Here is a 14,172-nt window from a genome sequence, read left to right as displayed (position 1 = left end):
GCAAAGGAGGTGTTGAGGAAACATTGGTTGATGAAAGAATGAATGGGTGGATGGGTGGAAGATTTATCAGAGATGCTTTGGAAGAGAAGTAAAGAGATTCACACAGATAGAAGATTTGACATGGATCATCATAATGTAAAGGCAAATATCCAAAAAAAAAAAGTTATTAATCCAGAAAAACCTGGAGAAAGATGCAATGTACTGAGATGCCTTTGGAATCATACAACTTTTCTGTAGCCTGGGTGTGTGATCTTTGGACAAATGCTAAACCTCTATGTGCCTCAATTTTCTCATCTGTTCAAAACAACAGTAATTACAGCACTTACTTTTAGAGTCATTATGAGAAAATTAAATAAGTTGTAAAGTTGCTGGTGGGGGCTACTGGACACCCAAAACAAAAAAAGGAAGATGAATTTAAAAAGCCTTCATTTGCTGGCCTAGCCTGTTGGACTGTCTTATAGCTGAAAAGGGGAAAAATAACACAATTTCTGTTGGGATGGAAGGTCACCATTTTGGGGTTCTAAGAAGACAATGGAAGAGGGCACTGAAGTGGGAGAATCAGAGAACTGGCCACAGGGTTTAGGCATTTCTTGGGAATAATCCTGCTAGGAGATATATTTAAGGAAGACAAATATATTCCTGGGGGAGGTAGAGTTGTAAGAAAATGAGTTGATGGTAATCACCATGGGACAGATGGAACACTAGGGACCCCAAGGGCTTCAAGAGGAAATGCTCTTAATTAAGCAACTATTTGCACAATACAAGCAGTGGTCATTTAAAAAAATATCTTATATTTTCATCATTATTAATTGCATCTCATATCTGTAATTCTGATGAAAGCGTAAAATGGAAGGGATGAGGGTTTTGGATATGCTTCACTGCTAGGACAAAGAAGGGCATTAAAACAACATCATCAGCAGAACTAACCCAAACATTTGATGACTTATATGGAGACCAGACAGTCAGGCTGGAATTCTGGTGGAAACTGCACAGAACCCCCAAGAATAGTGTTTCCCACTGTTTTCTACTCCAGTTGAGTAGGAAGAGTTGGTCCTCAAACAAGACAAATTTAGATCACTTTATTAGCTTATTCCATGAACAAAGATGAAATCTTGTAATGGCAATCAAAAGGCAGTGCTGCCTACAGAACTAACACCTTTAAGACATGGAAAACAAGTATTTTATTGCACTCACAGTGTACACAAAACATCATGTAATGTACAACAAAATTCCTCCTTAACATTTTCCTAGGATTAAATGGAGAAAAATCCTGCTAGTGTGAAGTCTTCCTAAAAAAAATCGATCAAATTCTTAAGAAATCCAGCATTCATTATCTGAGCCTGGATTTCTCAAGTATCAAAGATAACAGTTATTGGTTAATTAAAAAGAATTTAAAAGGAGTTTCCCACTAAGAGTTTTGCATATTAACTAAAGTTACACGGCAGAAATACTGTAGAATATACTTATGTTTTCTTTGATAAAGCAAAAAGAAGTTACTTTATATTTCCCAACATATAAAAGCCCTTTGATTTTGTACTTGAGGCTGCATGAGGCTCAAATAGTTTATTCCAATATTCCCCTAAGTCATGGGCTACATTTTGTTTTCAATAGTATGGGGATATTTTTGCCATTGGTCAAAGACTGTTTTGAGAGATAAAGAAATTTTTTGTCTACCAAACCTTGTAAAAAAAGAGTCTGCTTTCCTCACCCCAACTCCATCTTCCATCTGGGGGACCTATCTCCAATATTTGATGGAAATTTTGCCTTGCTTGTCAGCCTCTCAGATCTGTGGGAAATTTATCTTTCTCTATTTTCAGATTTTTTTTTTTTAATTATAAGTTAAGTTCTGAGATACATGTTCAGAACATGCAGATTTGTTACATAGGTATACATGTGCCATGGTGGTTTGCTGCACTCATCAACCCATCATTTACATTAGGTATTTATCCTAATGCGATCCCTCCCTTAGCCCCCCACCTTCTGACAGGCCCTGGTGTGTGACATTCCCCTCCCTGTGTCCATATGTTCTCATTGTTCAACTCTCGCTTTTGAGCGAGAACAGGCAGTGTTTGGTTTTCTGTTCCTGTGTTAGTTTGCTGAGAATGAAGGTTTCTGGCTTCACCCATGTCCCTGAAAAGGACATGAACTAACCCTTTTCCAGGGCTGCATAGTATTCCATAGTGTACATGGGCCACATTTTGTTTATCCATTGATGGTTGGTTCTAAGTCTTTGTCATTGTGAACAGTGTTGCAATAAACATACATGTTCATGTGTCTTTATAGTAGAATTATTTATAATCCTTTGGGTATATACCCAGTAATGGAATGCTGGGTCAAATGGTATTTCTGGTTCTAGATCCTTAAGGAATCACCACACTGTCTTCCACAATGGTTGTACTAATTCACACTCCTATCAACAGTGTAAAAGTGTTCCTGTTTCTCCACATCCTTTCCAGTATCTGCCATTTCCTGACTTTTTAATGATCACCATTCTAACTGGCATGAGATGGTATCTTACTGTGGTTTTGATTTGCATTTCTCTAATGGCCAATGATGATGAGCTTTTTTCATGTTTGATTGCCACATAAATGTCTTCTTTTGAGAAGTTTCTGTTCATATCCTTTGCCCACTTTTTGATGGGATTGTTTGTTTGTTATTTGTAAATTTCTTTAAGTTCTCTGTAGATTCTGGATATTAGCCCTTTGTCAGAAGATAGATTGCAAAAATTTTATCCCATTATGTAGGTTGCTTGTTCATGCCAATAATAGTTTCTCTTGCTGTGCAGAAGCTCTTTGGTTTAATTAAATCCCATTTGTTGCCATTGCTTATGATGTTTTAGTCATAAAGTCTTTGGCCATGTTTATGTCCTGAATGGTATTGCCTAGATTTTCTTCTAAGGTTTTTATGGTTTTATGTCTTATATTTAAGTCTTTATTCCATCTTGAGTTAATTTTTGTATAAGGTGTAAAGAAGGGGTCCAGTTTCAGTTTTCTGCATATGGTTGGCCAGTTTTCCCAGCACCATTTATTAAATAGGGAATCATAGAAATCCCATTTGACCCAGCAATCCCATTACTGGGTATATATCCAAAGGATTATAAATCATTCTACTATAAGGACACATGCACACGAATGTTCATTGCAGCACTGTTTACAATAGCAAAGACCTGGAACCAACCCAAATGCCCATCGATGATAGACTGGATAGGGAAAATGTGGTACATATACACCATGGAATTTTACGCAGCCATCAAAAATGATGAGTTTGCATCCTTTGTAGGGACATGGATGAACCTGGAAACCATCATTCTCAGCAAACTGACACAAGAGCAGAAAATCAAACACCACATGTTCTCACTCATAGGCAGGTGTTGAACAATGAGAACACATGGACACAGGGAGGGGAGCACTACACACTGGGGTCCGTTGGGGGGAAATGGGGAAAGGACGGGGGGGTGGGGACGTGGGAAGGGATAGCATGGGGAGAAATGACAGATACAGGTGAGGGGACGGAAGGCAGCAAACCACACTGCCATGTGTGTACCTATGCAACAATCTTGCATGTTCTTCACGTGTACCCCAAAACCTAAAATGCAATTAAAAAAATAGAGAATCCTTTTCCATTGCTTGTTTTTGTCAGGTTTGTCAAAGATAAGATGGTTGTAGATGCGTGGCATTATTTCTGGGCCACTGTTCTGTTCCATTGATCTATATTTCTGTTTTGGTACAAGTATTATTCTGTTTTGGTTGCTGTACCCTTGTAGTATAGTTTGAAGTCAGGTAGTGTGAGGCCTCCAGCTTTGTTGTTTTTGCTTAGAATTTTCTTGGCTATATGGGCTCTTTTTTGGTTCCATATGAAATTTAAAGTAGGTTTCTTTTTAATTCTGTGAAGAAAGTCAATGGTAGCTTACTGGGGATAGCATTAAATCTATAAATTACTTTGGGAAGTATGGCCATGTTTATGATATTGCTTCTTCCTATTCATGAGATGGAATCTTTTTCCATTTGTTTGTGTCCCCTCTTATTTCCTTGAGCAGTGGTTTGTGGTTTTCCTTAAAGAGGTTCTTCACATCCCTTGTAAGTTGTATTCCTAGGCAATTTTATTCTCCGCAGTTATTGTAAATGGGAATTCAGTCATGTCATCTGCAAACAGACCATTTGACTTCCTCTCTTCCTATTGAAATCCATTTTACTTCTCTCTCTTGCCCGATTGCCCTGGCCAGATCATCCTATACTATGTCAAATAGGAGTGGTGAGAGAGGGCATCTTTGTCTTGGGCCAGTTTTCAAAGGGAATTCTTCCAGCTTTGGCCCACGCAGTATGATATTGGCTGTGGGTATGTCATGAATAGCTCTTATTATTTTGAGATATGTTCCATTATTACCTGGTTTATTGAGAGCTTTTAGCATAAAGGGTTGTTTCATTTTGTCAAAGGTTTTCTCAGCATCTATTGAGATAATCATGTGGTTTTTGCCATTAGTTCCCTTTATGTGATGGATGACATTTATTGATTTGTGTATGCTGCACCAGTGTGCATCCCAAGGATAAAGTTGACTTGATTGTGACGGATAAGGTTTTTGATGTGCTGCTGGATTCGGTTTGCCAGTATTTTATTGAGGATTTCCACATCAATGTTTATCACGGCTATTGACCCAAAATTTTCTGTTTTTGTTTTGTTTCTGTCAGGTTTTGGTATCAGGATGATGCTGGTCTCATAAAATGAGTTAGGGAGGAGTCCGTCTTTTTGTATTATGTGGAATAGTTTCAGAAGAAATGGTACCAGATCCTCTTTGTATCTCTGGTAGAATTTGGCTGTGAATCCATCTGGTCCTGGGCTTCTTTTAGTTGATAATCTATTAATTACTGCCAATAATTTCTATATATTTTTAAATCAAGGTGTTAAAAGGTCATACTTGTCATGTAAGCCTAAAGGAAAATTCATACTTTTTTGACCCATGAAAACACAGATATCAGCAGGTAAGAGCATTCAGACATGGATGAAATACTTCCCAGTACAATTTACAGCTTGTCATTTACCTTTTCTTAATTGACTTTGTGCCTTCAAATCACAAATCTCAAAGATTTCCCTTTTTAAAATTTTGTATTTAGAAATGGGAGCAAGGTGATGATCCTTACTTGTGTAACCTAGATTTATTAGAAAGTCCCATAGAAGTAGATTTTTCCTGTTAGGTCATTGTATGAATCAGACTTTGCGTGGTTATGTTATAGTAATACATTATAAATACCCCCAGATTTGAGAGGCTTATAAAAAAAGAAGTTTCATTTTCCACTCATCTTATGTGTTGTACATTGCCTCTTCCATGCCAGCATCTGAATTAAAGGAGCAACCTTTTGCTGAGACTGGTAGCCAGGAGTTACTGTCAATGTGAACTTAGACCCATCCTGCCTTTGTGACTTCAGGCCAATGCTTAGGGGTAAGACAGTAATTTTGAAACCACCAGAGGCTCTTAAGGAAGCTAGAAGGTGCAGAGTTGTGCACACCTCACATGTGACTACCAGTGCCAGAATGAATAAATGGCAGGGCCATGTGAATGTGAGTGTAGAGTACACCAGGAATAAACCACCTCCCTCAGTCTTCTCATGCTACAGCTACTGGTGACAGCCACATGTAGCCCCTCTAAATCTGATGCATTGTAATGTGCACGCCATCAATTAGATATCCCACTTAGAGTCAGGAAACCGGATAGGTCATCCTGGCCAGGATGACAGTGTTGTCTACTTGGAATCACACAATCTGTAAATAACCAGGAAGTTCAAAGAAACCAGACTAATTTTCTGGGAAGTATGACAACAACTAGCATTTAATGAATACTTCCCATGTGCAAAGTGCTTTGTATGCATTATCCCCTTTGATCCTCACATCGGCTGGATGAGGTGGCTTTTCTAATGCTCCTTTTTTACAGGTGAGGGAACCAAGGCTTAGGAAGATTAAGTAACTTGATAAAGATCACACACTTCATAAGTGGTACAGTCTAGATTTGATTCAGGGCAGTCTGATTCCAGAAATTCCTACTTTTAACTATTGTGCAGTCTAATCATCAGTGATATTTGTAATCTTGAACCTGAGAGATATTGTAAGAGTCAAAAGTACCTTTGGAATCACAAAAGATTATGCTCCACATGGCTTTTTATTGTTATTGTTGCTATAAACCTTTTTTTTTTTTTTTTTTTTTTTTTAGTTTTCCCTTGGCCTCTGGGGTATATGTATACATCCTGCATCCTGCAGGATTATTGCATAGGTACATACATGCCATGGTGATTTGCTATCTCCATCCCCCCACTCCCCTGTCGCCTACATCAGGCATTTCTCCTGGTGTTATCCCTCCCAATCCTCCCTGCCACGTGGCTTTTATGTTAGATTCATTTTGTTAAATCCTAACTCAGAGGTCAACACATTTTTTTCTATAAAGGACCAAATAGTGAATCTTTTAAATGTTGTGGCTACAAGCAGCTGTGTTGCATATTCTTTGTTACTTTTACAATGTTTTTTTTTTTTTTTTTTTGGAGATGGAGTCTTATGCTGTTGTCCAGTCTGGAGTGCAGTGGCTCACCCTTGAATCACTGCAACCTCTGCGTCCCAGGTTCAAGCAATTCTCCTGCCTTAGCCTCCAAAGTAGTTGGGATTATAGGCTCTCACTACCACATCCAATTAATTTTTATATTTTAGTAGAGATGGGGTTTCACTATGTTGGCCAAGCTGGTCTCGAACTCTTGACCTCAGTTAATCCACCTGCCTCGACTTCCCAGTGTCGGAATTACAGGCATGAACCACCACCCCGGCCCTACAATGCTTTAATAAAGGAATAACTATGCTTATCTCATGAGACCACACAGAAAACAAGATACAGCCAGATTTGGTCCCTGAGTCACCAATTGCCATCCTCTGGTAATTCATCAAAGCTTCATACACTGGGTATGATATATATGCAACACCTCTGGCAATTATGTGATTAAACAGAGCGTGCCATTTAGAACTGTTCTGACACAGTGGGGATTTATTAAAACTAGAAGGTGAGTTTGGGTTTATATCTCTATAACTTCACAAATTGGTGCTCTTGAGTAATCCAATGTGGAGTCAGACTCACATGAGGACATCTCAAATGTCTCCCTGTAGCAAGGAAGTGACCTACTCAGCCCCTGTTGTGCTCCCAAAAGTGGCATCAGATGACACTTTGTAGATATGCATGTCATTGCTCTTGACGATTTCATCTAAAAATACCAGTGAGTTTTACTGAAATTAAAAGACTATTTACAGGCCTCCTCTTTCTCAAAACACATCAAAACCACAGAAAAAGTGCTGGAGCCAAGATAATTTACAGTGTAATAAAGGCCCACAGAGGATGCCTTGAATTTTTGACATCATGTTGTTGGAAGTTGGATCAGGAAGGCTGAAGATCCACACATTACTAAGCCAGCATGACTACAGAACTGTGTACCAGGCACAGTTCTAAGCTTCACTCGCATTAACAGCTAATTTTAACAACCACTTCAGAAAGGAGATAATAGTTTTACCCTCCCTTTTCAGATGGGAAAGCCAAGGCAGAGAAAGCGAGATGACTCATTTGAGTTTCCCCAGTGAGTCAATGATAGGTGGAAGACTGACACCCAGGTACATTGGCTTGAGTGCATGACCACGGCCCCTATATTGCACTGTCTTTCCACGGGCCAGAAAATGTCTGGGCCTGTGGAGGAAAATAACTGCCATGTGATGAACAATATTTAATTTTTGAATGTAGTACATGAAATTAAAAGATTGAAGTTAGTCAAGTCCACTAGGGGATACTGGGTTCTAATTCTGCTTTTACCAATCAACGAATTAGTCACTATGGCCAATTAGTCAAATGGAGTGTTATCCTTGTCAGTTTATATATAAAAGAGAAGTGCTAATGTTTAACAATCTTTTGTGTTAATATGTTAAATGTTTTTAAATCATTTCGAGCCCCTTTTTTCCAAGGGAGCCAGTCATATTCATGTAGCCTGTGACACTCTGAGTACCAAGCTCCATGACCTCAGGGAAAAATCTGTCTCTGGGCATTTAGTTTTATTCAATCATTCTTCAGGAAAGAAATATCTTCTCATCTATAGAATAAACAGATCAGAATGCATATCTCTAAGGTGTCTTCCAGTAATTATATTTTTATTATTTGATGACTACAAAAGGATTTACGCACTGAGGGAAGTCTTTACTTGCTGAGAAATGCCTTTACTCACTAAGGAAAGCTTTCATTAAAAAAAGCTCTAAAAATCTCCATTGACTGTAGCTGTTTCATTTGCAGTATAAAGTATTTTTTCATTAACTACAAGATAAAATGTCCTTAATATTAGATCAGCATTAATAACAATCTAGCAATAATAACCATGTAACCTGACTTTGCAGAAGACTCAGCCCTTTAGAAGGAAAAATGAATAAACTTAACTCATTCTTCTTCTAGGGCCAAGATAATAATCTCAAGGTATCCTTTAGATACTCTAATCTACTTTAAACTTTGGCCCAAGTTATTTTCGTGAACATCCTCTGTTTCCAGTGGGGTAGATACCATATAAGACAGAACGCTACAAATCACTTTGTGTAAAGTCACCAAAGAAAGAGGGGGAAAGAGAAACCAGCACAGAGTCTGCTGTTAATTAAAACCAGCTGATGATGTACAGCGATTTGTCTGGAGCACCCTGGCTGGGCTGGTTCCCTGACAGCTGAACATTCTTTCCTGCCCATAGTGTTTGAACTATGTCCAATGGTGAAATCGTTAAATCTTTGATAGCTGTAGCTTAAATGCGAGAAGGGAGTGGGGGAGCTTTTTGTTTTAAACAAGAAAGAGAGATGAGTCTTGTATTACATTTAAAAAGTTAGTACTTATTAGATCATTTTCACTGGCTTTTGGTAGAATGCCTCTGGACATTTTCAGATTATCTATTGACACTTTTTCATGGCACAAATGTCAAAAATCTCACTTCCTCTCTTCTTCCCTAGGGGATTCTTGCTGTAGGTAGACGGGAAATAGTATGAAACACCTGGTCTTACTCAAAGGAGTCTTGGGGATAGGTTAATTTCACAGTTGAAAGCTCCATGTGGGGGATACATTTAAATATTTGCTAATACAGAAAGGGCTACCAAAAGAAAAACAATCATGTGACTTCAGGAGAATCGCTCACACACACACAAAACACTCTGTTTCATCCTTGAGTTTGACAGATGCTTGATAGGGAACAAAGAATAACCAAGCTGTTTATCTCCAAATGCCAAAGTAACTTTAAAATGAATTGCTGTTCACGCTTTCTGGAAGACAAATTGGCATTCCAAGGATGTAGATAATAACCTGAGTGTTCATACACACCCTAAACTTTTAAAAAAATATTTTTAGGTATAAAACATTTCATATACACATTACCCTTTCTAAAATAGCCATCACGATATATCTGTATTATAGGAAAGTGCAGATATATGTAGATAGTACAACAGTTATATTCGTAGAAACATAGATGATAGATGGGTAGATAGGTAGATAGACAGACTTAGTGTTTCAATTTATGTTTTGGAGCGATTTCTTTTTCTTTGAGACAGAGTCTCATTCCATCACCCAGGCTGATGTGCAGTGGCATGATCTCAGCTCACTTCAACTCATGCCTCAGCCTCCCGAGTAGCTATAATTATAGGCGTGAGCCACAGTGCACTGTCCAAATTTCCTTTTGAAGTTTGGTTTCAGCATGGCCCTGTCGACTACCTGGAGGTGGTTTTGGGGTTCAGATGTGTTAATACATTTTTGTCAACAATGGTAGCCATGGGGTCTGGCACAATGCTGTAACCCCATTCTTTCAATAGAATGGATGCCTCTTGGGCTGCAAGTGTGGCCCCTGTTTCTTTTGAAGGGCCTTTAGAAATAGACAGATTGTCTTTTCCCTGGGACTCTGGATTCCTGGGGCAAAGCTTTTTAAAGACAGGTGTGAAAATTATCCTGGTTGATTCAGAAATGAGTCATTGTCTCCTGGCTGCCGCTGCTGATCTCAAGCTAGCAAAGGTCAAATAAAGTTCTGGTTCACATAAAGATGTTCTATGCTGAGTTTTCAGCATCACTGTGGGGTCTTTGAATTCCTTTTATTTGGGAGAGCTCAACAAGATTGCTGATGTAGTTATCCATCCAGTAAAACTTTTACCAGACAACCATGGGACTTCTGGCCCACAGGAAGGTAAGGAAGGATAGAAATAAGATTAAAAGAAGTCCAAGTCCAAATACAGTATCACCAGACAGGCAGTAATGGTAGTACAGGTAAATATCTTAATGTCAATTAGTTTTGATAAATATGAGACATATTTAGGTTTGTTCTATCTAGGGATACTTTTTTGTTTAATCAATCTCTCAATTAAAATTCTTTGAGATTGTTTATTTAGAGTCAAGTAAATAAGTATGCCTGTCCGGGTATCATTCATGTAAATTGGAGCCCAATGTTTGCTCTATTTGCCTTATATACTGTGGTTCAGGAAAGATAAGTACTCATGAAATTTTGATTTCTATTAGTTAGGCTGTATAAGCATGAAGGAGTTAGCAGGGTGGCAAGTCAAACAGTTTGTCTACACTCAATGCTTTTTTTCCTTCCACACTTTTCCTTACTCAGAAAACTCCCCTCCACCAGTGTCCCAAAATATCAGAGAGTAGATATATCAGCCCCCATGCAGCTGGGCTATGAGCATTGACTGTGGAATTACTTAACATAATATCACAATTTATTTTATAAACATAAATGTGAGCTTGCCTAGATCACCTTGGCTTAAATACAAATACATGCACTGTTGTTAAAAAGTGTCTGCTGTAGTTTCTAAACCTCTTGCTAAAGAGAGGGCAAGATACCTGTAGATGGTTAACACATCTGATAATGAAGGCAATGAAAAGGATTTTAGGGGTTAAATATGACTTCAGTTTGGTTGAGTGGTTTGTTTTCTCTTTGAGCATTCCACCTCCTCCCTGAAGCTCCTTCAGAACATTTTTTTAGGTCTTAGGCACCTGAGGTGGGAACAAGTACTATCCTCACTTCCCATACAGGCTTCCAAATCATTACCCTCAATGCCTGTAAATATCATTGCTCCACTGAGGTTAACTTCTCTACATAGCGTCCTTTCCACTTATTTTTGCCTTAATGTTCTTTCAGAATCAGCCTCTCCTGGCCTCTTTTTCTTCCTTGGATCCCATGATTAAAATATTGAGGACCCTCAACTTCCTTGCCCTCCATCATTCTGTAACACCCCCTCAACAAAACTACAAAACTGGATCAATGTTTCAAGCCACCTTCTTAGTTCCTATACCAAAGTAGTTGAACAATGTTAGAAAAATATATATATTATTTGATGTATCAGTTAGGTTCCCAATATCTCCCATAAATTATTTTACTTCCTATTCAGCAACTCATTTTTCAATACCCTTCAATGTCTATGAAAAACCTCCATCAGTTTTCTCAAGAACTCTCTCATACAAACTCATTGATTCTGGCTGACAAACTTGCCACTTTAATAAAAAATTAAAGTAAACAGGCAGTGTCTTCCACAACTTTGTTGCAAGTGTATCTATTTTAATATATGTGCAAGTCCTGAATATCTATGATTCCCATTTCAGTCCAAAAGGCATCTCTTTTTTGTTGTTGTTGAAGTCTGCAAGTTATGCCTTTGCATCTCTTTCCTTCTCCTCAAGTCTTTTTCTTTCATCGTCCCTTTGCTCTCCCATATCTTCAATCTCTCCAGTATTCCAATCTCAGCTGGAATCTGCACTTCGGACTACTAATACATCTAGCTTTTCCCAATTTAAACATGCCTTCCTGGATTGAACTTTCTACTAACCACCAACTTGTTCTACCTATTCTCATCTGTATTAGTTCATTTTCACACTGCTGTAAATAAATATCTGAGATTGGGTAATTTATAAAGAACAGAGGTTTAACTGTTTCACAGTTCTGCATGGCTGGGGAGGCCTCAGGAAACTTACAATCATAGCAGAAGGCAAAGAGGCATTTCTTACATGGTAGCAGGTGATAGAGAGGGAGAGATAGATAGATAGATAGAGAGAGAGAGAGAGAGAGAGAGAGAGAGAGACAGAGACAGAGACAGAGACAGAGAGACAGAGCAAGCAAACGAAGTGGGGAGTACCACCTTTAAACCATCAGATCTCATGAGAACTCACTGACTATCATGAGAACAGCATGGGGAAAATTGTCCCCATGATCCAATTACCTGATGCCAACCCCCTCCCTTGACACCTGGGGATTACAATTCAAGGTAGGATTTGGGTGGGAACACAGAGCCAAACCATATCACCATCTTATCTACACTTCATTAAAACAGCAATATATATCTCCTATATGCACTTTACATTTTTCTCATTTCTTTCTTGGTCCTTTGCAATCTGCCTTTTATCATCATACTCAATTATAATAGTTCTCTCAGTGGGAAATCAATAATTTTTTTTATTGGAGATTCTAATAAAAACTTCATTCCTTAATTTCCAGGTCTCTTGGTGTCCTGGACTCTTCTGAGAAGAGACTGGAGAGACCCGCCCCAAGACAGATGGAGGGTCCTGTATGGCAAACTAAAGAGCTTGGACTTTTCCCCCAAAATTCTGAAGAGATCTTGAAAGTTCACTCTCACGAAGCTTTTTACCTTTTTGCTTCTGTGATTTTGCACTATTGTGGCTTTCCTTTCACCCTTTCTAGCTCTTTCTCAGACACATTTTCTCCTTCTCACCAGTAAAATGTTGTTCAGAAGTCTGTCCTCAGCTTACTGTCTTCTCACTCTACCTGGTTATTTCCTGGGTGATGCTGTCCATGCCCATGCTTTCCAATGCCTGTTTTAGGGCATTGATTCCCCAGTGGACAACGTTCAGGCTGTCCTCCACCACAGAAAACATCAGATGCACAATCAGCTGTTTATTGCACACCATACAACCCACAGGTATCTCACACTTTCTCTGTCCTACACTGAACTCACAATCTTTTCTTCAAACTTCTATCTTCTTATGTGTTCCCCATCAATTCACTCACATCATCTAGAGAAATGGAACTTTCAGGCATTGTTGTGCCTTTGCCCTTAACCAGTCACATTCCGACTTCCTTTGACTTTATTCCTAGTTATTTCTTGACTCTTCCTACCTCCACCTCCCCTCCATCTCTCATGTATTTGTACTTCATCTGGTTTCTGCAAGCTCCTAGTCATTTCTTGCCTGGATTAGTGCATGAGCCTCTAAATCATTCTTTCCATCACCAACATTCTTCTCCTGAAAGCCATTTCCTGGAGTCACTAGAATTATTTGTGAGTCAAAATCAAACCAACACATGGCATGTTCAGTGAGTGAACCCTTCAGTGGCTGCTATTACCTCCAAAGCAAAGCTCAAGTGCCTTAGCAAGAACTTTTGTCCACCACCCCAGGGAATACTCTCACTCCTCCTGACTCATGTGCCCTATCAATATGAAACTTCTAAAGTTCTTGATGATGCCCTGCCTGGAGGGTGTCTTCCAACCCCACTTTGTCACAATTCTCCTTGAAGGGTCTTTGACTCAGCTCAGGAATTGTCTCTTTCTGATTCCTCTTATGACACCTTAGGCTAGCCTAAGCCCTCTCCCATCTGTATGAATAAACTCTTATACCCACATCTATTATTTCATTTAATTTATAATGCGGGTATCTTTGTGTAATATACATATGTGTATATATATATATACATATATGTATTTATGTGTATCTATATACCTCTATCTAATCTATCCTCTATTTATCTCTCTAGTCATTGTACTTGCTTTGCAATGATTCACATGAATTTGTCTAACCCTACTCATGTATGGCCACCTTAAATCCAGTAATGAACTTGTTCAGTCATCTATGAATCTCCAGTGACTACGCTGGTACATGGACTAAAAAAAGTCTGTATTCCATCAGTACTTTTGGAAGGAAATCATGAAGAAATACAGTTTCATCTCTCCCACAAATGGATCGGAATGTATGGAACAATAACTATCTTGTATAATTTGCATATCTGTCCCCTCCAAGCCTCATGTTGAAATTTGATCCCCATTGTTAGATGTGGGGCCTGGTGGGAGGTGTTTGGGTATGGGAGTTGATCCCTCATGAATGGCTTAGTGCTGTCCTTGCAGTAGTGAGTGAGGGTTCACTCTATTCAT

The sequence above is a fragment of the Saimiri boliviensis genome, chromosome 18 (assembly GCF_048565385.1).
Source record: "Saimiri boliviensis isolate mSaiBol1 chromosome 18, mSaiBol1.pri, whole genome shotgun sequence".
NCBI classification, from domain to species: Eukaryota; Metazoa; Chordata; class Mammalia; order Primates; family Cebidae; genus Saimiri; species Saimiri boliviensis.
Note: the sequence above shows the minus strand (reverse complement) of the source record.